Consider the following 25,309-nt stretch of genomic DNA (forward strand, 5'->3'; position numbering starts at 1 on the left):
CCCATCAGAGTACCCGAGCAGGCCCGGACTGGGAAAAAAAATAGGCCCGGGCATTTTAGATTGAGCAGCCAACCTTTCCAGGGACCGGGGGGGGGGGGGGGGGGTGGCTTCGGTAGACATTAGCGGGGGTGGCTGGTGTTGGTCCTCCACACTGTAATGTGCAGCGACACTGTGATATAAAGGGAACTGCACTAAAAAGGGGCACTGCAATGATTACAGTGCCCTTTTACGGGGCAGTCCCCTTTATATTATAGTGTCCTAGTCCTATTGTGGCCATGCCAGTACTGTCTGTCTCCTATTGTGTCCATGGCCCAGTGACACTGACCTGCTTTCTGGCGCTGCGGGTACAGAGTGGCTCCCTCTGGCGCTGCAGGTACAGGGGGGCTCTCTCTGGTGGTGCGGTGCAGCGTCGCTCTCTCTGGTGGTGCGGTGCAGCGTCGCTCTCTCTGGGGGTGCGGTGCAGCGTCGCGCTTTCTCTGGTGGTGCGGTGCAGCGCCGCGCTCTCTCTGGTGGTGCGGTGCAGCGTCCGCTCTCTCTGGTGGTGCGGTGCAGCGTCCGCTCTCTCTGGTGGTGCGGTGCAGCGTCGCGCTCTCTCTGGTGGTGCGGTGCACCTTCGCGCTCTCTCTGGTGGTGCGGTGCACCTTCGCGCTCTCTCTGGTGGTGCGGTGCAGCGTCGCGCTCTCTCTGGTGGTGCGGTGCACCTTTGCGCTCTCTCTGGTGGTGCGGTGCAGCGTCGCGCTCTCTCTCTGGTGGTGCGGTGCAGCGTCGCGCTCTTTCTCTGATGGTGCGGTGCAGCGTCGCGCTCTTTCTCTGATGGTGCGGTGCAGCGTCGCTCTATCTCTGATGGTGCGGTGCAGCGTCGCGCTCTCTCTCTGGTGGTGCGGTGCAGCGTCGCGCTCTTTCTCTGATGGTGCGGTGCAGCGTCGCTCTATCTCTGATGGTGCGGTGCAGCGTCGCGCGCTCTCTCTGGTGGTGCGGTGCAGCGTCGCGCTCTTTCTCTGGTGGTGCGGTGCAGCGTTGCGCTCTCTCTCTGGTGGTGCGGTCCAGCGTCACTCTCTGGTGGTGCGGTACAGCGTGGCTGGTTGTGCTGGGGCTATTAGTTCCCCCAGCACAGTCCTCTGTTTCATTTGCCATAGCTGCTACAAGCACTCCTCAGCTTGTTTCTGGGTTTTCTCTTTCACCCCAGCAGAGTGCATGCTGGGGACTGTAGTCTGCACCCTGCTGAGGCCAATGGTGCCATGTATCTCTGGGACTACATTTCCCATGATGCCCCTCTAGTTTGTTCTGATTGGCCCTCTGTGTTGGCCAATGGGGAGGGAAATCTACCGAAAAGGAACGCCTTCTCTTCCCCTGCTGCCGACGTGAGAAGGGGAAGGGGAGGGGGAGCGAGGGGGGAAGAGTGTCAGCAGCCTGAAGCTCTACCCACCGCGCGGACGCTCACAGCTGGAGGAAGAGAGCGGAACTGTCGGCGCTGAGGCTGAGCTGTGTGTGAGAGAGACACACAGCACAGCCCATGCAGCCGCCAGTTCCGCAGGACACAGGCACGGCCGTATGGCGGTAGGCGAGCGGCGGCCGTGGCCTGTGTTACCCACGATCAGGCCGCGGCCGCCGCTTACCTCCCGCTGTGCAGCCTGATCATCAACAGGCCACGGACGGCCGCGGGCGGTCCCGGCCCACCGGGCAAATGCCCGGTCTGCCCTATGGCCAGTCCGGGCCTGTACCCGAGTACCTGTCCCAGCCCATCAGAGTACCCGAGTACCTGTCCCAGCCCATCAGAGTACCCGAGTACCTGTCCCAGCCCATCAGAGTACCCGAGTACCTGTCCCAGCCCATCAGAGTACCCGAGTACCTGTCCCAGCCCATCAGAGTACCCGAGTACCTGTCCCAGCCCATCAGAGTACCCGAGTACCTGTCCCAGCCCATCTCAGTACCCGAGTACCTGTCCCAGCCCATCTCAGTACCCGAGTACCTGTCTCAGCCCATCAGAGTACCCGAGTACCTGTCCCAGCCCATCAGAGTACCCGAGTACCTGTCCCAGCCCATCAGAGTACCCGAGTACCTGTCCCGGCCCATCAGAGTACCCAAGTACCTGTCACGGCACATCAGAGTACCCGAGTACCTGTCACGGCACATCAGAGTACCCGAGTACCTGTCACGGCACATCAGAGTACCCGAGTACCTGTCACGGCACGTCAGAGTACCTGAGTACCTGTCACGGCCCGTCAGAGTACCTGAGTACCTGTCACGGCCCATCAGGGTACCCGAGTACCTGTCACGGCCCATCAGGGTACCCGAGTACCTGTCACGGCCCATCAGGGTACCAGAGTACCTGTCACAGGCCATCAGGGTACCCAAGTACCTGTCACAGTCCATTAGAGTACCGAGTACCTGTCACAGTCCATTAGAGTACCGAGTACCTGTCACAGTCCATCAGGGTTCCCGAGTACCTGTCACAGTCCATTAGAGTACCGAGTACCTGTCACAGTCCATCTGAGTACCTGAGTACCTGTCACAGTTCATCTGAGTACCCGAGTACCTGTCACAGTCCATATGAGTACCTGTCACAGCCCTTCAGAGTACCCAAATACCAGTCACCAAACCATCAGAGTACCTGCCACCAGGCCATCAGAGTACCTGAGTACCTGTCACCAGGCCATCAGAGTACCTGAGTACTTGTCACCAGGCCATCAGAGTACCAGAGTACCTGTCACCAGGCCATCAGTGTACCCGAGTACCTGTCACCAGGCCATCAGTGTACCCGAGCACCTGTCACCAGGCCATCAGATTACCCGAGTACCTGTCACCAGGCCATCAGAGTACCCGAGTACCTGTCACCAGGCCATCAGAGTACCCGAGTACCTGTCACCAGGCCATCAGAGTACCCGAGTACCTGTCACCAGGCCATCAGAGTACCCGAGTACCTGTCACCAGGCCATCAGAGTACCCGAGTACCTGTCACCAGGCCATCAGAGTACCCGAGTACCTGTCACCAGGCCATCAGAGTACCCGAGTACCTGTCACCAGGCCATCAGAATACCCGAGTACCTGTCACCAGGCCATCAGAGTACCCGAGTACCTGTCACCAGGCCATCAGAGTACCCGAGTACCTGTCACCAGGCCATCAGAGTATCCGAGTACCTATCTCCAGCCCATCAGAGTACCCGAGTACCTATTTGCAGCACATGTCTCATAGAATATACATTGGGGTGTTTGCTTTCCAAAATGGGGTCATTTTGTGGGTAATTTCACTGTCCTGTGGTCCAGGACCTTCAAAAGTGTGATGGGTAGGAATGAAATGAGATGTGTCATTTATGCTCCTAGAACGCCTGAACGTACTACTTCAATGTTCGGCCTCACTATGTGGCCAGGCTGTGTAAAAGTCCTACACATGTGGTATCGCCATACTCAGGAGGAGTAGCAGAATGTATTTTGGGGTGTAATTTTTGCTATATACATGCTATGTGTTAGAAATATCTTATAAATTGACAATTTTGTGTAAAAAAAAAAAATGTGTTTTAATTTTTTTCCACATATTCCAAAAACTTCTGGAAAAAAATGAACCGTTCAAAAGACTCATTATGCCTCACAGATTATACGTTGGGGTGTTTGCTTTCCAAAATGGGGTCATTTATGGGAAATTCCATTGTCCTGGTACTCCAGGGCCTTCAAAAGTGTAATAGGTGGTTGAGAAACGAGATGTGTAATTTTTGCTCGTAGAACGTCTGAAGGTACTACATCAATGTTGGTGCTCTGTATGTGGCCAGGCTGTGTAAAAGTCTCACACATGTGGTATCGCCGTGCTCGGGAAGAATAGTAGAATGTATTTTGGGGTGTAATTTGTTGTATACATATGCTGTGTGTGAGAAATAACCTGATAATATGACAATTTAGTAAAAAAAATAAAAAATAAAAAAAAAATCTTCATATTGCAAAGAATTGTGGGAAAAAATGACAACTTAAAAAAACTCACCATGCTACTTACTTAATACCTTGGGATGTCTACTTTGTAAAAAGGGGTCATTTGGGGGGTATTTGTACTTTCCTGACTTGTTAGTGTCTCAAGAAATGAGATAGACCTGATGTACTGAAGGCCTGATCAGAAGTGATCAATTTTCAGTGATTGGCACCATAGTTTGTAGACTCTATAACTTTCACAAAGACCAAATAATATATACTAATGTGGGTTATTTTTACCAAAGATATGTAGCAGTATAAATTTTGGCCAAAATTTATGAAGAAAAATTAATAATTAGCAAAAATTTATAACAGAAACAAAGAAAACTGCATTTTTTTCACAAAATTTAGGTTTTATTTTATTTATAGCACAAAAAATAAAAAACCCACTAGTGATTAAATACCACTAAAAGAAAGCTCTATTTGTGTGGAAAAAAGGACGCAAGTTTCATATGGATACAGTGTTGGATGACTGAGTAATTGTCATTCAAACTGTGAGAGCGCTGAAAGCTGAAAATTGGTCTGGTCAGGAAGGGGGTGTAACTGCACTGTACTGAAGTGGTTAATATCAGCGCCTTAAAAAGCTTCTCACCAGGGCTCGCTATAACGCTTATGGTTTTGGAGAGGTGCATATACGTTTAGCCACCTACACTCTGTGCACAGTATCAGTCTTTTATATATATAGACTTATATTTTACATTTTGCATTTTTTCTGCATCTTTGATTTTTATTTTCAGCTTTATTTTTCAAATTTATTTTATAGATTTTTGGTTTTTTTAATCATATATATTTTTTATTCCTTGGTACCGATACTTACCCTTTGTGTCATACTGGGGTGGTACATTATATACCCCCCAAAGGGTTTTCTGTCTGGCATTTTCTGTGAATGCCATAAATAAAAAATTTTGTAAACATTTTTTTTTTGTAGTTTAGCTCATTTTATATATTGACCTTCTGTTATTACATTTTTTGTTATTATATTTTTATTTTTGCAAAACACATCTCTGTCTGAATACCGATGTGTGAATAAAAGTTTATGGTTTTTTAAAACTACACACCTTTGTTGGAATTACTAAACTATGGAATCCTCCCCCCTTCTTTTTTCCTTGAGGAAACTCTGAATACCAATATCAGTCTCACCTGCTCATCAGGACTTGAGTGGACTACAATCTCTGCAAATAATCTCTCATCAGCGCATCTACGCCAGCAGTGTGATATCTACGGGCCTGACTGCCCTGTGTGGGCTCATAGTTTTGGTGAGTGGGGAGCTAAAAGGGGCGAGCATGAAAGTCACCTGAAAATCTGTTCCTGGGCACCAGTCACTTTTCCACCTACTGCACTCTTTTTGCTGTGAAGATTTTGTGGACTTATTAATTACTAATTTTTCATTTTTTTATTTTTTCTAGTAATATATTTTTTTTCACTTTTTGGACTGCATTTATAGCTCTTAATAGATTATCTGGGGCTAACTTTGAGATTTATATGCATTTTCTTGGGTAATAATTATCACATTGATTTATTTAATATTTATTTATGTAATATCTCCTATTTTATGGATTTACATTCCTGGTATTATCACATATTTATTTGAGGGTATATTACACTGTATGTTCACCGTATTTTCACTTTATTTATTTTTATTCATGCAATTAACTTCACTGTGTTAATTTTTCAACACATTTATCAATTTAGTGGTATATTAATATTTTATTATTTACCACATATTTTTCACTGCTGCACGCTATGCATATGTTATTTACCATATTACTAATTTCCGCTGCTTACGTAGTTGTCTAGTTTTGTGTCTACGTAGTCAAGCTTGGTCTTATTTATAGCCATCTTTTGTGGTACCTGATTGGCTGTGTTCAGGAATTGTTGTATAATATTGTTGGCAGTGTGTCTCTATTTTCTATATTCTGCATATTAGTAGTAGTTAGCTTTAGGTGGGTTATATATGTACTTCCCTTCCCTCTCTCCTCCTGTGTAATTCATATATGTACTCCTCTAGATAGGATCTGATATCTATATGACACCTCTTGTGGCTTTGTGATAGGCTAATGGTGGAGGCGTACCTCTATTTTATGTACACACCCCATTTGAGCAAATTTACAGTGGCGCCGAACCCCTTTTATTAATAACCTCCTCTGATTCTGGTTGGATCCCCTTAGGGGGTAGTAACTTTTAGGGTTGGTGACATTGGTTGTGAGCCCTTCTATTTATGCCTACATCTCATTTGAGCCTCCGTAGCGCGGCCTGGGATCTGTAAGGTCTGAGCACACATTCTTTTGAAACCTTCAGGTCCTTCCTATAGTCCCGCGTAAGGGTCACGTAATGCGTGGGAGCCCGGACACCAGCGGTAGCGGCCGCCAGCCAGCGGCAAAACACACGGCCCATTGGCATAATCCGACGTGCGAAATTTAGTTTTCCAAGGAGCGACTGCAACTGCGCAGTTGCAGCTTCCGGATCCCCATGGTCCCTCGAATTTCTGCCTGAAGCTGCTCAAGCTTGTCCACCGGCAGCCTACACTCCATCTTCACTGAATCGATCACAATTCCTAAGAACACAATGCAATCCGTGGGGCCCTCCGTTTTTTCCGGAGCCAACGGAACCCCAAAGCGCTCCGCCAAGTGTTGTAGCGTCCCCAAAAGAACTGCACAGACATTGGTGCCTGCCGGGCCAACACATAAGAAGTCATCCAAATAGTGGATGACCGAGTTGATGCCCGACACCTCCCGAACTGCCCATTCCAAGAAGGAGCTAAACTGTTCGAAAAAGGCTCACGAAATCGAACACCCCATCGGCAGGCACCGATCGACGTAAAACCCCCCATTCCACAGACAGCCTAACAGCCGAAAGCAGGGTGCACCGGCAGAAGCCGAAAAGCCGTTTCGATGTCTGATTTTGCCATCATAGTCCCTTGGCCATAGCGCCGAACCCACGACACGGCCGCATCAAAAGAAGTGTACGACACCGCACACTCCTCCGGGGCGATGGCATCATTGACGGACGCCCCTTTTGGGAAGGACAGGTGGTGAATTAACCAAAACTTATTGGGCTCCTTCTTCGGCACAACCCCCAGTGGTGAGACCACCATATCTGGAAGGGGCGCCGTCTGAAAAGGGCCGGCCATGCGGCCCAATGCAACTTCCTTTCCCAATTTTTCGGTAACCACCGCCGAGTGCAGCAACGCAGACTTCAAATTTTTTGCCAATGGCGGGACGGCTGTAAGAGAACAAGGGATCTTGAAACCGTACGTAAAACCGTCCGCCAGCAGGCGTGCCCCAAACCTGGTCCGGATATCTACGCAGAAAAGGTAGCATCCTTGCCACCCGCACCGGAGTCGTCCCTCTTGTTCGCAAGATCTCCGGGACGACCCTTTCCTTTTCGGAAACATTTTGCCAGAGCGTGGGATCCCCCGCAGCCAGAACACGTGTGCTTGAATCGGCAGTTGGCCCCAAACTTGCAGGAGCCCTCATTAAACTGCCAGCAGAAATCCTAACATTTTTCGGTCGGTTACCCTGAGGTTGCTGAACCTCCGACCCCTGGCTGAAAAAACTGGTTAGGTGCCCGCGCAGCCGTCATCAACTTCATCCATAGGCTAATGTCCTTATGGTCCCAGCGAAGCGACGGTCGGACTGCCATCCTCTGCCTGAATTGCTCGTCATACCGAAGCCATGCTGTACCATCGTAAGTCCTATGTGCCTCACTGATGGCTTCCAAGTATACAAACAGTGTGGAACAGTGTTCCGGAGCCTTTTCCCCAACCACGCTGGCCAAAATAGCGAACGCCTGCAGCCAGTTAGCAAAGATACGAGGGATCAACCGATACCTACGCTTCTCCTCATCCTCCTTCTTCCTCTCCTCGGGCTTCAACCTATCCAGGTTGAACTTTTCCAGCGGCACCAGGGTGAAGATCTCAATATACTCACCTTTCCAAATCTTCTCCTTCACCTCTGGCTTCAGATGGGCTCCCAACGGGCCTTCAAAGCAGACGTAGACCTCGCTTTTTGCCGCGTCCCCCAGCCGCACCGCATCCGTGCCCTTCTCCGGCACCTTAGCCGCCTCCCCGACCTCCCTCGAGCTGGCCGGAAGCTCGGCAGGTGCCCCCGAAGCGCCCGCGGGTGCCTGCACCCCGGTCACAACCGCACCAGTGCCCAATTCAGTCGCCGGGCACCACGCCTGTGCCGGACCACCCGCCCCTTGTTCGAACTTCCTAACCAGCTCCTTGAGCCCCAAGAGCAGACCCCCCAGGCCGCTCTGCCCCACATGCGTGTCCTTCTCCCCTGACGCTGGCAGGACTACTTCCGCCCCCCGGCCCTTTCCCCCTCTCGCGAACTACCCTGTGCAAGCAAGTCATGTAACAAGGATGTAATGGAAACAGAAGATTCGCACTCACCGGGCTGCCCAGGACCGGGCCTCACAGCCGCCGACATCGGACTCAACGGAGACGACCGACCACGATCTCCCTCTCCATCCGACTCCGACAGTTCGCCTTCGGACCTCCCGTCTGCGACCACTTGCTGCTGGCGTGGGGTGCGAATCCCGGACAAGCCTGCTCCTTCATCCTGGGGTCTGGTGCACTGTGGAAGAGAGTTCCTGCTTCTCCGCCCACCCACCTTGGCGACATGCACCTTCGCCGCCGGTCCATCCGACTCCCTCTGTCCAGCGACTCCGCGACCACCCCGCTGGCCCTCTAGCCGCTCCTCTGCCCAAAGTTGGTCTGTCGAGGACTGGGGGCTGCTCCTGATGCCTGGTCCCACACCTGCTGACCCTCCTGACCACACCGTCCAGGCCGGCTGCCTGCTGCACCTCCACTTGCACTGGATGGCCGCCCAACACCCTGGCCCCCCCTCCGCTGTCCGCTGCCTGGGCTGGGACTGGGGGGCACGCCTGACGCCCGGCCCCCCACCCGCTGAGCCTCCTGCCCCCGCTGTCCAGATGGACCTGCCGCCCCCGTCCCTCTGGCGTCTGTGCTGCGCCCCAAACATCTGCGCCGGGCTGGTGGGGGGGGGAAACCTGGGAAAAACTGGCCTCCTCCACTGCAGTGTCTGGGCCCCTCCTCCTCACCCCCCTCGTGGCATACCTGCTGCTCCTGACCCCCGATGGGGTGGAGGCTGGGGTGTCCTGCAGCTGGGGGTGAGCCACCGCTCCGATCCCCCTCCAATCCGTCCCTGTAGCAGCTCCATGGGGGCCCCCCGGATCGACATCCGGGCTTTACCGCTCGGGTGGCTGAGAACACAGCGCCCGAGGTGTCATCACCGCTCCCCCGCTGGCCGCCGCACCTCCGTCCGCCGCCATGGCCGCTATTTGTTCTTGGAGCCATGCGGCGCCCTGTGTATCCATTGCCGAGCGCAACTGCGCCAGAAAATGCGCCGCTGCCATCTCGGTTTTCAAATGCACAGAGCGGGAGGGTACGTCTGATTGCTTCCTCCTCCGCTCTCCAACTGCTAGCATTGTCTCTGCTAGCACGTAATGGGTGCCGTGGCTCCGCCCCTGGCTCCGTCCACCCCTAACCCTTAAAACGGCCATACACACCCCTTAAGACGACGACTGTGCAGTCCAGCACATGTCATGCCGTCCCTGCGCCTACCTCCCCCTTGTGGATGCTAGCTGTGGGACTCACTTTCCTGTCTCTTTCCAGTCTCTTCACGTGTCGTTTTTAGTTCTCTCAGTGTTGTGTTGTTTTACGGCAGTTTGTGGTGTTATTTGTGGTGGTGGGTGCCGTTCATTTGTTTGCTTATTAACCACTTGCTTACTGGGCACTTAAACCGCCCTCAGTCCCAGACCAATTTTCAGCTTTCAGTGCTCTCACATTTTGAATGACAATTACTCAGTCATGCAACACTGTAACCAAATGATTTTTTGTCCTTTTCTTCATACCAATAGAGCTTTCTTTTGGTGGTATTTGATCACCTCTCGGTTTTTTATTTTCTGCGCTATAAATGAAAAAAGACCGAAAATTTTGAAAAAAAATGAATTTTTCTTCGTTTCTGTGACAAAATTTAGCAAATTAGCAATTTTTCTTCATAAATTTTGGCCACAATTAATACTACTACACATCTTTGGTAAAAATAACCCACATTTTTGCATATTATATGATCTGTGTGAAACTTATAGAGTCTACAAGCTATGGTGCAAATCATAAAGATTTGCAAAAAAAATCACATCTGATGTACTAAGGCCTATCTCCATTCTTGAGACCCTAACAAGCCAGGAAAGTACAAATGCCCCCCAAATGACCCCTTTTTGGAAAGTAGACATTCCAATGTATTTAGTAAGAGGCATGGTGAGTTATTTTAAGTTGTCATTTTTTCCCACAATTCTTTGCAAAATTCCGATTTTTTTTTTTTTTTTTTTTTTTTTTCCACAAAATTTTCATTGTAATAGCTTATTTCTCCCACACGGAATGTGCATACCACAAATAACACCCCAAAATACATTCTCCTACTCCTCCTGAGTATAACGATACCACATATGTGAGACTTTTACGCAGCCTGACCACATACAGAGGCCTAATTTTGAAGTAGCACCTTCAGGCATTCTAGGAGCATAAATTACACATTTCATTTCTCAACCACCTATTACAGTTTTGAAGGCCCTGGAACACCAGGGCAATGAAAAAAGTCCATAAAATGACCCCATTTTGGAAAGCTAACACCCCAATGTATAATCTATGAGGCATAATGAGTCTTTTCAATGGTTCATTTTTTTCCAGAAGTTTTTGGAAAATGTGGAAAAAAATGAAAACGCATTTTTTTTTTTTTTTTACACAAAGGTGTAGGTTTATAAGATATTTCCAACGCATAGCATTTACATAGCAAACATAACACCCCAAAATACATTCTACTACTCCTCCTGAGTATGGCAATACCACATGCGTTTACACAGCCTGGCCACATACAGAGGCGCAACATGCAAGAAACACCGTCGGCGTTCCAGGGACACATAGCCTGCACATACCAAGAATTACACCCCCAAATACATTATGCTGAGCAAAGGGTAAAGAAAAGATTACCTGTGGTTTTAGAAGCGCAGTTGTCCACAGGAGGATATCACTGGTCCAGGCAGCAGGCAGGGACTTGGTCAGCAACAGCGAACACAGTTTTTCAGGCAGCAGGCAGGGATACTGTCCATATTACAGTCCAGGGTCAGTGCAGAGATGTCAGCAGTGCCAAAAATATTGGTCCTGGTAGTAAGCAGGTCCTTGTGGTGTGGTCAGTGCGGCATGATGGCAGTAAGTTCTACAGGCAGCAGACAGAAGTAGAGCCTCGTTCAGGACAGAATGGGGATAGGGGTAGAGGCTTCTCCCTCCCAAATCTCTTTGAAGCCTCCGAGTCTCCAGACCCTAATCTAGGAATAAGAAAATAAAGAAAATTGTTTTCTTCTTCCAGAAAAACTATACTGGAGCCCCTCACATATGTGAGACCCCGTGTTGAATCCCACTAGTCCAGTTGCAGAATACAAGATCAGTCCAAGAGGCAGGCAAATATCGTGGTCAAACAGTCCAAGGTCAGTTCCAGATCAGGCAGAGATATGTACAGAATCGTTAGACAGAAGCATGGTCGAATAACAGTCCAGGGTCAGTTCCAGATCAGGCAGAGATATGTACAGAATCGTTAGGCAGAAGCATGGTCGAATAACAGTCCAGGGTCAGTTCCAGATCAGGCAGCGGTATGTACAGAATCGGCAGGCATAAGAGTGGTCAAATAACAAGCCAGGGTCAGTTACAGAGCAGGCAGTGGCATAAGGGGTGTGAAGGTGTATGAAGGCAGGAACTAAGGATTATGTTTACCATACTTCACTAAAGATTTATTGAAGTATGGTAACGCCGAAAACAGTCGCCTATGCAGAGGCCTGGTTGGGAAGGACATTGTGCACAATAATAAGATGTGTCTCTTCTGACTCCTGCTCTGGTACACACCTTACATCTTTTTTGACGTCTTTGGCTTGTTGGTTTGGGGGGATTTTATCAGGAAAGTGGCGCTCGGAGACTCGACTAACAACGTCTGATCGGATATTTTCTGGTGGGCCGTTTGGGAAAATAAGGGCAGTGAAAACTTCCTCCTGGTAGCCAAAGAAACGTTTGGGGTTTTGGGTGGCGTTGCGGTAAATGACATAGGAATTATAAATGGCCAATTGAAAAAAATAAATTGCTACTTTTTTGTACCAATGGTATGTCCGTCTTGTGACAAGATATGGTTCCATCATTTGGTCGTTGAAGTCGACTCCTCCCATGAACAAATTGTATTCGGAAATGCATTTGGGTTTCTTTACGGGGCCATTCCTTCTGGGGATTTCCACGAAGGTATCGTTGTGGATAGAAGATAACATATACACATCCCTTCTGTCCCTCCACTTTACTGCCAGAACCTCCTTGTTTCTCAGACTTGCGGTTTCTCCTTTTCGCAGCTTCTTGTTCACAAGACTTTGAGGAAAGCCCTTCCGATTCTTTTTTACGGTGCCTCATGCTGGCGTCTTCTTCCGGTGAAGGTTGTGGAACAGGGGCAGAGATGTGTAGAAGTTATCTACATACAGGTGGTAGCCTTTATCCAGTAGGGGGTATATGAGGTCCCAAACAATTTTTCCACTGGGTCCCAAGTAGTCCGGACAATTGGGGGGCTGCAGCTGGGTGTCCTTCCCTTCGTACACCATGAATGAATATGTGTACCCTGTGGCTCGGTCGCATAATTTGTAGACCTTCACCCCATAGCGGGCCCTTTTGCTGGGCATAAATTGCTTCATTCACACATATGTGTTGGTCCGGGGTAAACAATTTGGGGAATATTTCTGAAAAATAATTCAGTATTGGTCTAATTTTGTAAAGCCGGTCATAATTTGGATCATTTCGTGGAAGGCACTGGGAATTGTCACTGAAATGTAAGAACCTCAGGATCATCTGATAACTGGTTCTGGGCATTACCGCGGAGAAGAGCGGTGAGTGGTGGAGGGGGTGGGTTGACCAGTAGGTACGTAATAGATTTTTTTTGTTGAGTCCCATATTAAATGTGAGGCCTAAAAAAACCTTGAACTCCTCCACCGTTAGGTCCCTCCATTCGTAGGGATGGGCATAATAAGAGGTCGGATTTTGCAAAATAAATTGTTGTGCATACAGTTTGCACTGGGCCACAATTGACGACAACATATCCTCCGTAAAAATGTAATTAAAAAAATCTATTGGGGTAAAATTCTCCGTGTCCACCTGGACTCCTGGCTGGGCGGTGAAAGGGGGAACATTGGCCTCTCCTGAATTAGGAGGAAGCCACAAGGGGTTCTGAAGGGCATAGGGAAGGCCAGCATGGCTCCTAACCCTTTGGGGCTGAGATTACACCCCACTGGTACTTGGCCTTTCTTGCTGGGGCACTGCAGTGCTGGTGGACGGCACTGCGGTGCTGGTGGACGACACTGCCTCACTAGAACGCCTTCGTTTGATGGGCCGGATATCTTCCTCCTCGGATTCAGTCAGTGTTTCACTGCTGAGGACTGGCTCATAATTTACGTTGGCTTCAGAATCCAAATCTGAAAAGGAATCTGAAGAGGAGAGCTCCCCGTTGCTCTCGTCGGCCATGGAAATAATTTGGTACGCCTCCTCAGCGGAAAAGACACGTTTAGCCATGGTAGCACTGATGGGCACTGATGAGGTGGCACAGATGTGCACTGATGAGGTGGCACAGATGTGCACTGATTATACAGATGGGCGCTTTTGAGGTGGCACAGATGGGCGCTTTTGAGGTGGCACAAATGGGCACTGATGGGTCGGCACAGATGTGCACTGATTTATTGCACAGATGTGCAGATTTATTGCATGGATGTGCACTGCTGAGGCGGCAGATGGGCACTGCTGGGTCGGTACAGATGTGCACTGATTTATTGCACGGATGTGCACTGATGAGGCAGCAGATGGGCACAGATGGGCACTGCTGAGGCGGCACAGATGGGCACTGCTGAGGCGGCACAGATGGGCACCGATTGGTACAGATGGGCACTGGCGGGCACTGGCGATGCACAGATGGGGCACTGGCGGTGCACAGGTGGGCACTGGCAGGGTAGATCTGGGCACTGGCAGGGTAGATCTGGGCACTGGCAGGGTAGATCTGGCAACAGATGGCACAAAACACTCAACTTTTTTGAACTCACACTATCTCTCTCCTCACACGCTATCGCTGTGTGAGGAGACAGATTCGGCAATGGGTGATGATCTCATTTGTTTACATTTTGACATCATCACCCATTGGAGGCGGCGATCGCGCTGTAAACTGCCGCTGTGATTGGCCGTTTACAGCGATCTGTGATTGGCTGTGTCCAGGGGACACGGCCAACACAGATTTTTCCCGATGCGCGCGGGGAGCTCTTAAAGGGGACGACGTAGTCCCGGAAATTGAGATTCGCGCTGTAGCCGTCATTTGACTATAGCGCGGATCTCAAGTGGTTAATTTATCTCCACTTCCTTCTGACTGTCAGGGCTGGGATCAGCCCTTCCTTCTCTCAGCTGTTGGCTAATTGCCAGCTCCTATCTCTCCACAGTTACACAGCTGTTGATGATATCCTGCTTATCAGTCCTGCCTACTTAAGCAGTCCAGTACAGAGGATCTCTGCCTTCACCTTGGTCAACATCACGGAAACTATGTCCTGCAATCCTGTTCAAGATTTGCTTTGCTGACATCCCTCCTGGCTCCAGATTCTGCTTGCTGTTCCACTACATTGATCCCTGACTTCTGGCTTGGCTAACTATCCATTCAGGTTTCTGAACTTTGGCTACATTTTGACTACGTTTGTTCTTTTTACTTTTATTAATAAACAATTGTAATTTAACTGTACTTCTGTCTCTGCCTGATTTCATAGTTTCTGACACTGACACCATCAACAGTAAACAACCCCTTATGCAGTTTAAGATTGAACCGCCTCTCATCCAACTTCATGGTGACTTTGTTACAGTCCTTAGGTACAAAAGATTCCTCCAAATGCTGGAGTCACCATTAAAAGATTTGTATATTACAATCATATCCCATTTGAAGCACTCTATCTCCACGGTGAATACATTATTTTTTATAAGTAGTCCTTGTAACTGAGGTCCTCCAGCCCCCCTATTAGCTTTGTTGCCTTATTCTGGACTCTTTCAAGTGTAGCGGATGACATTTGGGATCAGATGTCATATGCATGTAAATTTAGTTTTTGGCCTCAGAACACTAAAGGTTCCTGAGGGTTAATTGTGTAGGTAGGCCTTAACACCAGTCTGCCCAGGCTGTGTTTGGAAGTTCTGCCTGGTCATGTGAACGGTGAGGTGCACGTGACAGGCCAGAACCAGGTCTGGTTGGATGTTTAGGTATCGGCCTTCTCTGAGCCAATCAGTGGGAGTGCCGGGCCCGCTGAGGAGTCTGGGAAGGGGTACTTAAGGGGGTGTGGGTCACGTGTTCAGGGTTCCAGAGTTGTTTGTGAGACCCATGTGATCTGTTCTGGTTCCAGGACCGGGGTAGCCCCGTGAGGGGTCCCAGTCATGGGGTGTTCGACAGCCTTGAAATACCCAGCTGCGAGTGGCTACTCTCTGGGTGGAAATAGAGACTTTGCTAGACCTGCAGTTCAAGGTGCCTGAGTTCTTCACCCGTGCCCTCTGTTCCCTAAGACTGTGTTATTTGAAAGTTCTTACTGCAACATAAACCTCTTGAAAAATGACTTCATCTGTGTCCATGTGCAAGTCGTTAGGTATCAACCCTGGAAACCCCTAGAAGTGGAAGAGCAGGCCAAGAGAAGGTAACTGGCAAGCCTATAAAGTCAAGGCCGCTATTCAACGAGATGTGGCCGCTACACAAGTTTAAGCGCATCCTTTCTGAGGAAAGGTATCAAGAACTGGACAGCATATTCAAGATTAGGGATGAGCCAAACACCCCCCGGTTCGGTTTGCACCAGAACTTTTGAATGGACCCCAAATTCGTACGAACTTTAGAACCCCATTGAAGTCTATGGGACTCGAACGTTCGAAATTAAAAGTGCTAATTTTAACGGCTAATATGCAAGATACTGTCCTAAAAAGGGTTTGGGGACCTGGTTCCTGCCCCAGGGGACATGGGTCAATGCCTAAAATGTTTTTAAAAATGGCCGTTTTGGCGGGAGCACTGATTTTAATGGCGATTAAAGTGAAAAAAAAAGTGAAATATTCATTTATATATGGTGCCTGGGGGGTGTCTGTAGTATGCCTGTGAAGTACCACGTTTTTCCCGTGTTTAGAGCAGTCCCTGCACAAAATGACATTAAACGGAAATAACCTCATTGAAAACTGCTTGCGGTTTTAATGTTATATCTGGTTCCTGCAATATGGTTGAAAATCATTGAGAAAAATGGCATGGGTAGCCCTCCCTGCCCATTACCAGCCCCTTTGGGTCTTGTACGCATATTAAGGGGAACCCCGTACCCATATTAAAAAAAGGAAATGCGTGTGGTCCCCAGGCCCTATATACTCAGAACAGCAGTATACAGGCGGTGCAAACAAGACAGGGACTGTGTAGATTTGTTGTGTTAAGTTGAATCTGTTTGTAATTTTCAACTGGTACATTTTTAAAGTGTAGCTCCAGTCAAAAAAAATATTTTTAAGCTTTTTGGAAAACATAGGGAAGGGTTATCACCCCTGTATAATTTGTTTTGTCGTCCATCTTTTTTCATCTCACTTGCTGTTGTCTCCTTCCATTTGCAAGTAGGAGATGTTTGTAAGTTGGATGTTTGAAAGTAGGGGCCTGCCCTATATGCTCTGCAGAAATGGCGGAACAAGGTGTTGGTTTTGCCACAACAATGTAAGCCCTGAAAGGGACTCTTGGTGGGCGCTGGAGCGCCCTGCTGTGAACGATTATATCAAGAATTGTAATTACATGCCATTGTTGAACAGTGGTAGAAAAATTGGGCATTTGGTGGTTGTGGTGCTGGTGCCACAACACTATAAGTCCTCACAGTTACTCTGGGTGGGCACAGGAACGGGCCCTCCTGTGAAATATTATATCAAGAATTGTAATTACATGTCCCTGTTAAACAGGGGCGGAAAAATTGGGCTTTAGGCACTGGTGCTGGTGCCACCACACTGCAACCTCTCCCATATACTCTAGTTTTATTGCAGGAATTAGCCCTGCTGCAAAGCATTGTATCAAAAATTGTACTTAAAGCAGGATTCCGCTGCCGTTTTTTTTTTTTTTTTTTAACTGTGTCACTGGTGGGCGATTCCTACGGTGTCTTTGCAGTCATGATCGGCGTCTTTTTAACCCCCGGCATGACGATTTCAATGCTAAGAAAAGCTTTTAAAAAAGCAGTCCGGCGGTTTCCATTTTCACTGTGGGCGTTTGAAGCCCACAGGCATTTACTTCCTGGATGCGATGACGCTGAGCTCCCAGCATCCACCGCTCCATCTCGCACATGCTCATTGAGTGTCCTCTTTGTTTTCCTTCCTCTTGCCTCGTGTGCTATAGTGGTAATGGCAGATAGAGCTGCCTGCCCACTTTCAAAATGGCAATTTCGGACATGCCCTCGTCACGTGACCGGCGTCCTCCTTCCGAAATCTCACGAGATTTCGGCATGACTGTGTCCCCCACTGATTCCTGGGAAATAGCTAAAAAAGTTCCCAGGGACCATTGCGAAGCCGATAAACACGCCTACTCCCACGGGAGGAGAGCCCAGAAGTCGGCATAAACATTAAAAATTAAAGGTAAATACTGCATATTATTTTATTTCAATGGTCATAACTGCATCTATGTTCCAAAGCCATTTGAATAGGATGAACTTGCAATTTTCTGTACAAAACCGCTTTAAACACCCCTGTTAAACAGGGGCAGAAAAATTGGGCCTTAGGCACTGGTGCTGGTGCCACCACACTGCAACCTCTCCCATATACTCTATTTTTATTGCAGGAATTAGCCCTGCTGCAAAGCATTGCATCAAAAATTTTAATTAAATGCCCCTGTTAAACAGGGGCAGAAAAATTGGGCTGATGGCATCACCCAGAACCAGAAATGTTCTTCCAACATATCAGCGGAGGAGGAAGAGGATAGACAATCAACATAACAGGACAGTCACTCAGTATCAGCATAGGCAGTCTTGAAGGGATGTGATATTTCAAAAAAAATTATTCGGTTACATCAGCTTCAGGTGCTTGGTAGCTGTGGGTGATCCAAGACTGATTCATCTTGATGAAGGTCAGTCGATCAACTGATTCGGTGGACAGGCGCACCCTGTGATCGGTAACAAAGCCACCAGCAGCACTGAAGGTGCGTTCCGAAAGAACGCTGGATGCAGGACAGGCCAGTAGCTCAATTGCATACTGTGCAAGCTCTGGCCAGTGATCCATCCTCAAGACCCAGTAAGCCAGAGGATTTTCGGTGGGAAAGGTGTCCAAGTCTGACCTTGCCCCTAGGTATTCCTGCACCATGTAAATCAGACACTGGCGATGGTTGCTGGAACCGATCATACCTTGGGGCTGTGGACTAAAAAATTGTCTGAAAGCTTCAGTCAGACGGCCACCTTCTCCACTGCTCCTTCTGACCGATGCCTCAGCAACACGTTGTCCAGGACCAGGAGTTTGTAACCTCCCAGTCTCTGGGAACGCGTTGCACAGACCTTTCTGCAAGGCCTCCCGGAGATGTCTCATCCTCTGCTCCCTCTGCGATGGCAAGATAAGGTCGGCAACCCTACCCTTGTACCGTGGATCAAGGAGAGTGGCCAGCCAGTAATGGTCCCTCTCCTTTGTCCGAAGAATACGAGGATCCTTCCGCAGGCTTTGCAGGATCAGGGAGGTCATGCAGCGTAGGTTAGCTGAGGCATTCGGTCCGGAGTCCTCTGGGTCACTAAGGGCAACATGATCCGCAGCTACCTCCTCCCAGCCACGTACAAGTCCACGTGTTTCTTGGGACTGTAAATCCTCCCTCCAAGACTGCTGATGCTGAGTGCCAGCCTCCACCTCCATTCTGACACGATCATCCTCCTCCTCCTCTTCCTCCTCCTCATCCTCTTCCTGTGTGATGGGTGGCACAGCAGGAACACTGTCTGGATAAAGGGGGCCTTGAGAGGCAAGGAAGTCCTCCTCTTCCTGCCTCTGTTCTGCCTCAAGTGCCCTGTCCATTATTCCACGCAGCGTATGCTCCAAGAGGTGGACAAGAGGTACAGTGTCACTGATGCATGCACTGTCACTGCTCACCATCCTTGTGGCCTCCTCAAACGGTGACAGGACAGTGCATGCATCCCTGATCATGCCCCACTGGCGTGGTGAGAAAAAACTGAGCTCCCCTGACCCTGTCCTGGTGCCGTAGTTGCACAGGTACTCATTGATGGCCCTCTGCTGCGTGTGCAGCCGCTGCAGCATAGCCAACGTTGAGTTCCACCAGGTGGGCATGTCACATATAAGGCGGTTCTTGGGCAGGTTCAACTCCTTTTGGAGCTCAGCCAGCCGAGCACAGGCATTAAATGATCGGCGGAAATGCAGACAGACTTTCCTGGCCTGCTTCAGGACATCCTGTAACCCGGGGTACCTGCCCAAGAACTGCTGCACCACCAGGTTAAGGACGTGAGCTACACAGGGCACATGGGTCAGTTGTCCCTGTCGGAGGGCGGAGAGGAGGTTGGTGCCATTGTCACAAACCACCATTCCTGGCTTAAGCTGGCATGGCGTCAACCACCTCTCGGCCTGCCCCTACAGAGCTGACAAAACATCCGCCCCAGTGTGGCTCCTGTCCCCCAAACAGACCAGCGCAAGCACGGCATGGCATTGTTTTGCCTGCGTACTTGCGTAGCCCCTGGAACGCCTATGGAGCACCGCTGGTTCTTAAGACAGAGCACTGGGAGAGGCCATGGAGGAAGAAGAAGAGGAGGGGGTGGAGGAGAGAGGTGTGTCACAACCAATAGTAGCATTTTGGAGGCGTGGTGGCGGAACAACCTCCAACACTACTGCACCTTGTCCTGCATCCTTCCCAGCTGCCAGAAGAGTGACCCAATGGGCCGTGAAAGACAGGTAACGTCCCTGTCCATGCCTGCTGGACCATGAGTCAGCGGTAATATGCACCTTACCGCTGACCGCCCTGTCCAGCGAGGCAAGGACATTGCCTTCCACATGCCGGTAGAGAGCCGGAATCGCCTTCCGTGAGAAAAAGTGGCGTTTGGGGACCTGCCACTGAGGAACCGCACATTGTACAAACTCACGGAAGGGGGCCGAGTCTACCAACTGAAAAGGCAACAGTTGAAGTGCTAGCAATTTAGCCAAGCTAGCATTCAATGTGGGGCATGTGGATGGCTGGGAGTGAACTTCTTTCGCCGGTCCAGAAGCTGGGGCAGGGACATTTGCCTGCTATAATCGGACGTGGGTGTACTGCTAGCAGAGTGCCCGGAAGCACTTGGCTGTGACACACCTAATTCTACACCTTTATTCCTCTCAGAGCAGGTTTCAGAGAGGACTGAAGGTCTAGTGGGGTTGGAGATGCCAGCTGATGAGGAGCAAGGAGAGGTCCGCTTTGTTCTTTGGTGTGGGTCTTTGAGGTACGCTTGCCAACGAGCTGCATGGCAGGTCAACATATGTCTGGTCAAGCATGTGGTGCCCAAGCGGCTGATGTTTTGGCCACGCGAGATACGCTTGAGACATATGTTGCAAATAGCAGCGGTGCGATCTGATGCACTCGTCTCAAAAAAGGCCCACACCAAGGAACTTTTAGAATAAAAGGCGGAGCTCTGCGGTGTGATTCAGTCGGTGTGCTGCCCCTAAGCTGGCCCCCGGAGGGCATCCTGCCTCGTTGGACATGTGCCTCCTCCTCCACCTCCTCCTCCTCTCTCCTACCAGGCACCCACGTGGAGTCAGTGCCCTCATCATCCCCTCCCTCTTCATCGTTGTAGCAAACCTGGCAGTATGCTGCAGCTTGTGGAACATGACTGCCAGATTGCTGTCCTTCTTGAGCATCCTCTCTCTGCGCTCACGCTACTGCCTTCCTCTAGCTGAGTGTCATCATCAGAGCCTACAAAACACTGGGCATCCTCCTGGAGCATGTACCCAACACTGTGCTCAAAGAGTTCAGGAGACTCCTCAGGAGGACGTGGTGGGTCTAGGGAAGGAGTCACTGATGATGACATTGAGAGGAGGGAAGACGATGCGTTGGCAGCTGCTTTGCTAGTACCCTGAGACTGGGTGAGAGAGGATGAGGAGGATGAAGAGGGCTTTGTCATCAACTCTACCAAGTCGTTGGCATGTTGCGGTTCAACATGTCCAGCTGCCAAAAAGAAGGACAAGCGTGTCCCATGGCCACGTGCTGATGACAATGCACCGCGTCCACGACCAGCACTGTTGTCTCTAGACACAGAGCCTGCTTGCCCTCTTTTATTGGCTCGCGCCTGTCTGCCTCGCCTTGCTGGCCTTCCAGACATGGTAATGGCCTGAAGGGAGTTGGGTAAAACAGCAGTGTAATGGAGTCACACAACACTCGCTAAGCCCTGCAGATGGCTCTATTAGAGAACAGCAATAAACGGTAGATACAGGTGTATATTGTGCTGGAGTCACACAACACCCACTAACTCCTGCAGATGCCTTTATTGTAGAACACCAGAGATAAAGGGGTATATACAGATGTATACTGTGCTGTGCTGGAGGCACACACAACTTCCAATAACCCCTGCAGATGGCAAGTGGGCTCAAATAGAGAAGAGCTATGTAGGTGGATATAGCGGTGTGTACTGGGTACAGAGCACGCAGACAGCACGCACAAGCTCCTAACACTACTGACTGCAAGCTCTATTATAAAAGATAGATCACTCGCTATATAGGTGAGGTGAATATAGCGGTGTATACTGCGGTTAGGGCAAGCAGACAACAACCACTACAGAAGAGCAAGATCGAAAATCGGCCGATAACGATCGGTGCGTACTGTGTTGAAGGTACACAGAACACCCACTAACTGCTTCAGATGCCAACACACCACACTAGGCCGCCACGCTGGCCAATCATGGCTCTCCTCGCTGCTGGCGCTGTGATTGGTCAAGCATGCGGGGTCACAGTGCATGCTTGGCCAATCATGAGCCAGCAATGCACTGCGATGACGCAGTGCATTGTGGGCCGTGAGCGCCACACGAATTTGGCGCGAACGGCCTATAACGTTCGGAATTCGCCGAACAGCCAAAGTTCGAGTCGAACGTATGTTCGACTCGAACACGAAGCTCATCCCTAGTCAGTGCTCTATATCACGGTGCTGGTGTCAGTGCTCTCTCTCTATCTCAGTGCTGGTGTCAGTGCATTCTATCTCGGTGCTTGTGTCAGTGCTCTATATCACGGTGCTGGTGTCAGTGCTCTATATCACGGTGCTTGTGTCAGTGCTTTCTATCTCGGTGCTGGTGTCAGCGCTCTCTATCTTGGTGCTGATGTCAGTGCTCTCTATCACAGGGGTGGTGTCAGTGCTCTCTATCTCGGTGCTGGTGTCAGTGCTCTCTATCATGGTGCTGGTGTCAGTGCTCTATATCACGATGCTGGTGTCAGTGCTCTCTATCATGGTGCTGGTGTCAGTGCTCTCTCTCTATCTCAGTGCTGGTGCTGGTGTCAGTGCTCTCTATCTCGGTGCTGGTGTCAGTGCTCTATATCACGGTGTTGGTGTCAGTGCTCTATATCACGGTGCTGGTGTCAGTGCTCTATATCACGGTGCTGGTGTCAGTGCTCTATATCACGGTGCTGGTGTCAGTGCACTATATGATGGTGCTGGTGTCAGTGCACCCTATCACGGTGCTGGTGTCAGTGCTCTCTATGTCAGTGATGATGTCAGTGCTCTATATCATGGTGCTGGTGTCAGTGCTCTACATCACAGTGCCGGTGTCAGTGCTCTATATCACGGTGCTGGTGTCAGTGCACTCTATCACGGTGCTGGTGTCAGTGCACTCTATCACGGTGCTGGTGTCAGTGCACTCTATCACGGTGCTGGTGTCAGTGCTCTATATCACGGTGCTGGTGTTAGTGCTCTATATCACGGTGCTGGTGTCAGTGCTCTATATCATGGTGCTGGTGTCAGTGCTCTCTATCTCGGTGCTGGTGTCAGTGCTCTATATCATGGTGCTGGTGTCAGTGCACCCTATCACGGTGCTGGTGTCAGTGCTCTCTATGTCAGTGATGATGTCAGTGCTCTATATCATGGTGCTGGTGTCAGTGCTCTCTATATCGGTGCTGGTGTCAGTGCTCTCTATCACAGTGCTGGTGTCAGTGCTCTGTATCACGGTGCTGGTGTCAGTGCTCTATATCACGGTGCTGGTGTCAGTGCTCTATATCACGGTGCTGGTGTCAGTGCTCTATATCACGGTGCTGGTGTCAGTGCTCTATATCACGGTGCTGGTGTCAGTGCACCCTATCATGGTGCTGGTGTCAGTGCTCTCTATCTCGGTGTCAGTGTCAGTGCTCTATATCATGGTGCTGGTGTTAGTGCTCTATATCACTGTGCTGGTGTTAGTGCTCTATATCACGGTGCTGGTGTCAGTGCACTCTATCACTGTGCTGGTGTCAGTGCACTCTATCACTGTGCTGGTGTCAGTGCTCTATATCACTGTGCTGGTGTCAGTGCTCTATATCACTGTGCTGGTGTCAGTGCTCTATATCACGGTGCTGGTGTCAGTGCTCTCTATCACGGTGCTGGTGTCAGTGCTCTCTATCACGGTGCTGGTGTCAGTGCTCTCTATCACGGTGCTGGTGTCAGTGCTCTATATCATGGTGCTGGTGTCAGTGCTCTCTATCTCGGTTAGGGATGAGCTTCGAGTTTGAGTCAAACTCATGTTCGACTCGAACATTGCCTGTTCGCCTGTTCAACGAACAGTGAACAATTTGGGCTGTTCGCGGCAGATTCGAAAAGCCGGGAATACCCTATACAGATCTATGGGAGAAATCTAAAGTGCTAATTTTAAAGGGTAATATGCAGGTTACTGTCCTAAAAAGTGTTTGGGGACCTGGGTCCTGCCCCAGGGGACATGGATCAATGCAAAAAAAGTTTTTTCAGGAGCAGTGATTTTAATCATGATTAAAGTGAAACAATGAAAGTGTAATATTCCTTTAAATGTGGTACCTGGGGTGTGTCTATAGTATGCCTGGGAAGGGGCGCATGTTTCTGGTGCTTAGAACTGTCCCTGCACAAAGTGTCATTTGTGCAGGAAAAAGTCTTTTAAAATCACTTGCGGCTATATTGTCGGCTCCCGTAATACAGAGAACACTCAATGAGTGTTCTCTGTATTAGCCGACAATTCATTCATTCATTGATAAAAAAAAGTGTGGGGGTTCCCCTAAATTCAAATACCAGGCCCTTCAGGTCTGATATGGATATTAAGGGGAACCCAGTGTCAAATAAAAAAAAAAAATTACGTGGGGGTCCCCCTAAATATCCATACCAGACCCGATATTAAGGGGAACACCGCATCAAATTAAAAAATAAAATTGACGTGGGGGTCCCCTAAAAATCCATACCATACCCTTTATCCGAGCACGCGACCTGGCCGGCCGCAGGAAAAGAGAGGGGGACGAGAGAGCGGCCCCCTCCCTCCTGAACCGTACCAGGCCACATGCCCTCAACATTGGGAGGATGCTTTGGGGGTCTGTGACCCCTCAAAGCACCATGTCCCCATGTTGATGAGGACAAGGGCCTCATCCCCACAACCGTGGCCGGTGGTTGTGAGGGTCTGCGGGCGGGGGGCTTATCAGAATCTGGAAGCCCCCTTTAACAAGGGGACCCCCAGATCCCACCCCCCCTGTTTGAAATGGTAAGGGGGTACAAAAGTACCCCTACCATTTCACAAAGAAAGTGTAAAAATGGTTAAATAAGACAAACACACTTTTGAAAAATTCCTTTATTAAAAATTAAAAAAAATATTCCAGTGGTGGTAATCCACTCTTGCTATCCAGCGATGGATGATCATATCCAGCGACGGGGGATCTCTCAGTCCAGCGCTGTCCATACATCCGTCTTCTGTCTCCACTCCAGAGACACTGCGGGGATCCCAGCGCTGAAGTTTCTTATATTAGGAGGGCGGAGCCACCCGCCACCTGACCCCGCCCCCTCTGACACTGGTGAGGGGAGCCAGGGGTTCCCCAGTGACCTATGGGTGACCCCGCCCCCTCTTATGTAACGCAGGTTTCCGTTACATCAGAGGGGGTGGGGTCACCCATACGTCACTGGGGAACCCCTGGCTTCCCTCACCAGTGTCAGAGGGGGCGGGGTCAGGTGACGGGTGGCCCACCCTCCTAATATAAGAAACGTCGGCGCTGGGATCCCTGCAGTGTCTCCGGAGTCGAGACAGAAGACGCATGTATGCACAGTGCTGGACTGAGAGATCCCCCGTCGCTGGATATGATCATCCATCGCTGGACCCCGGAGATCCGTCCCTGGATAGCAAG

This window comes from Lithobates pipiens, unplaced genomic scaffold (genome assembly GCF_037356315.1).
Source record: "Lithobates pipiens isolate NorthernLeopardFrog02 unplaced genomic scaffold, aLitPip1_a1.2 Scaffold_8, whole genome shotgun sequence".
NCBI classification, from domain to species: domain Eukaryota; kingdom Metazoa; phylum Chordata; class Amphibia; order Anura; family Ranidae; genus Lithobates; species Lithobates pipiens.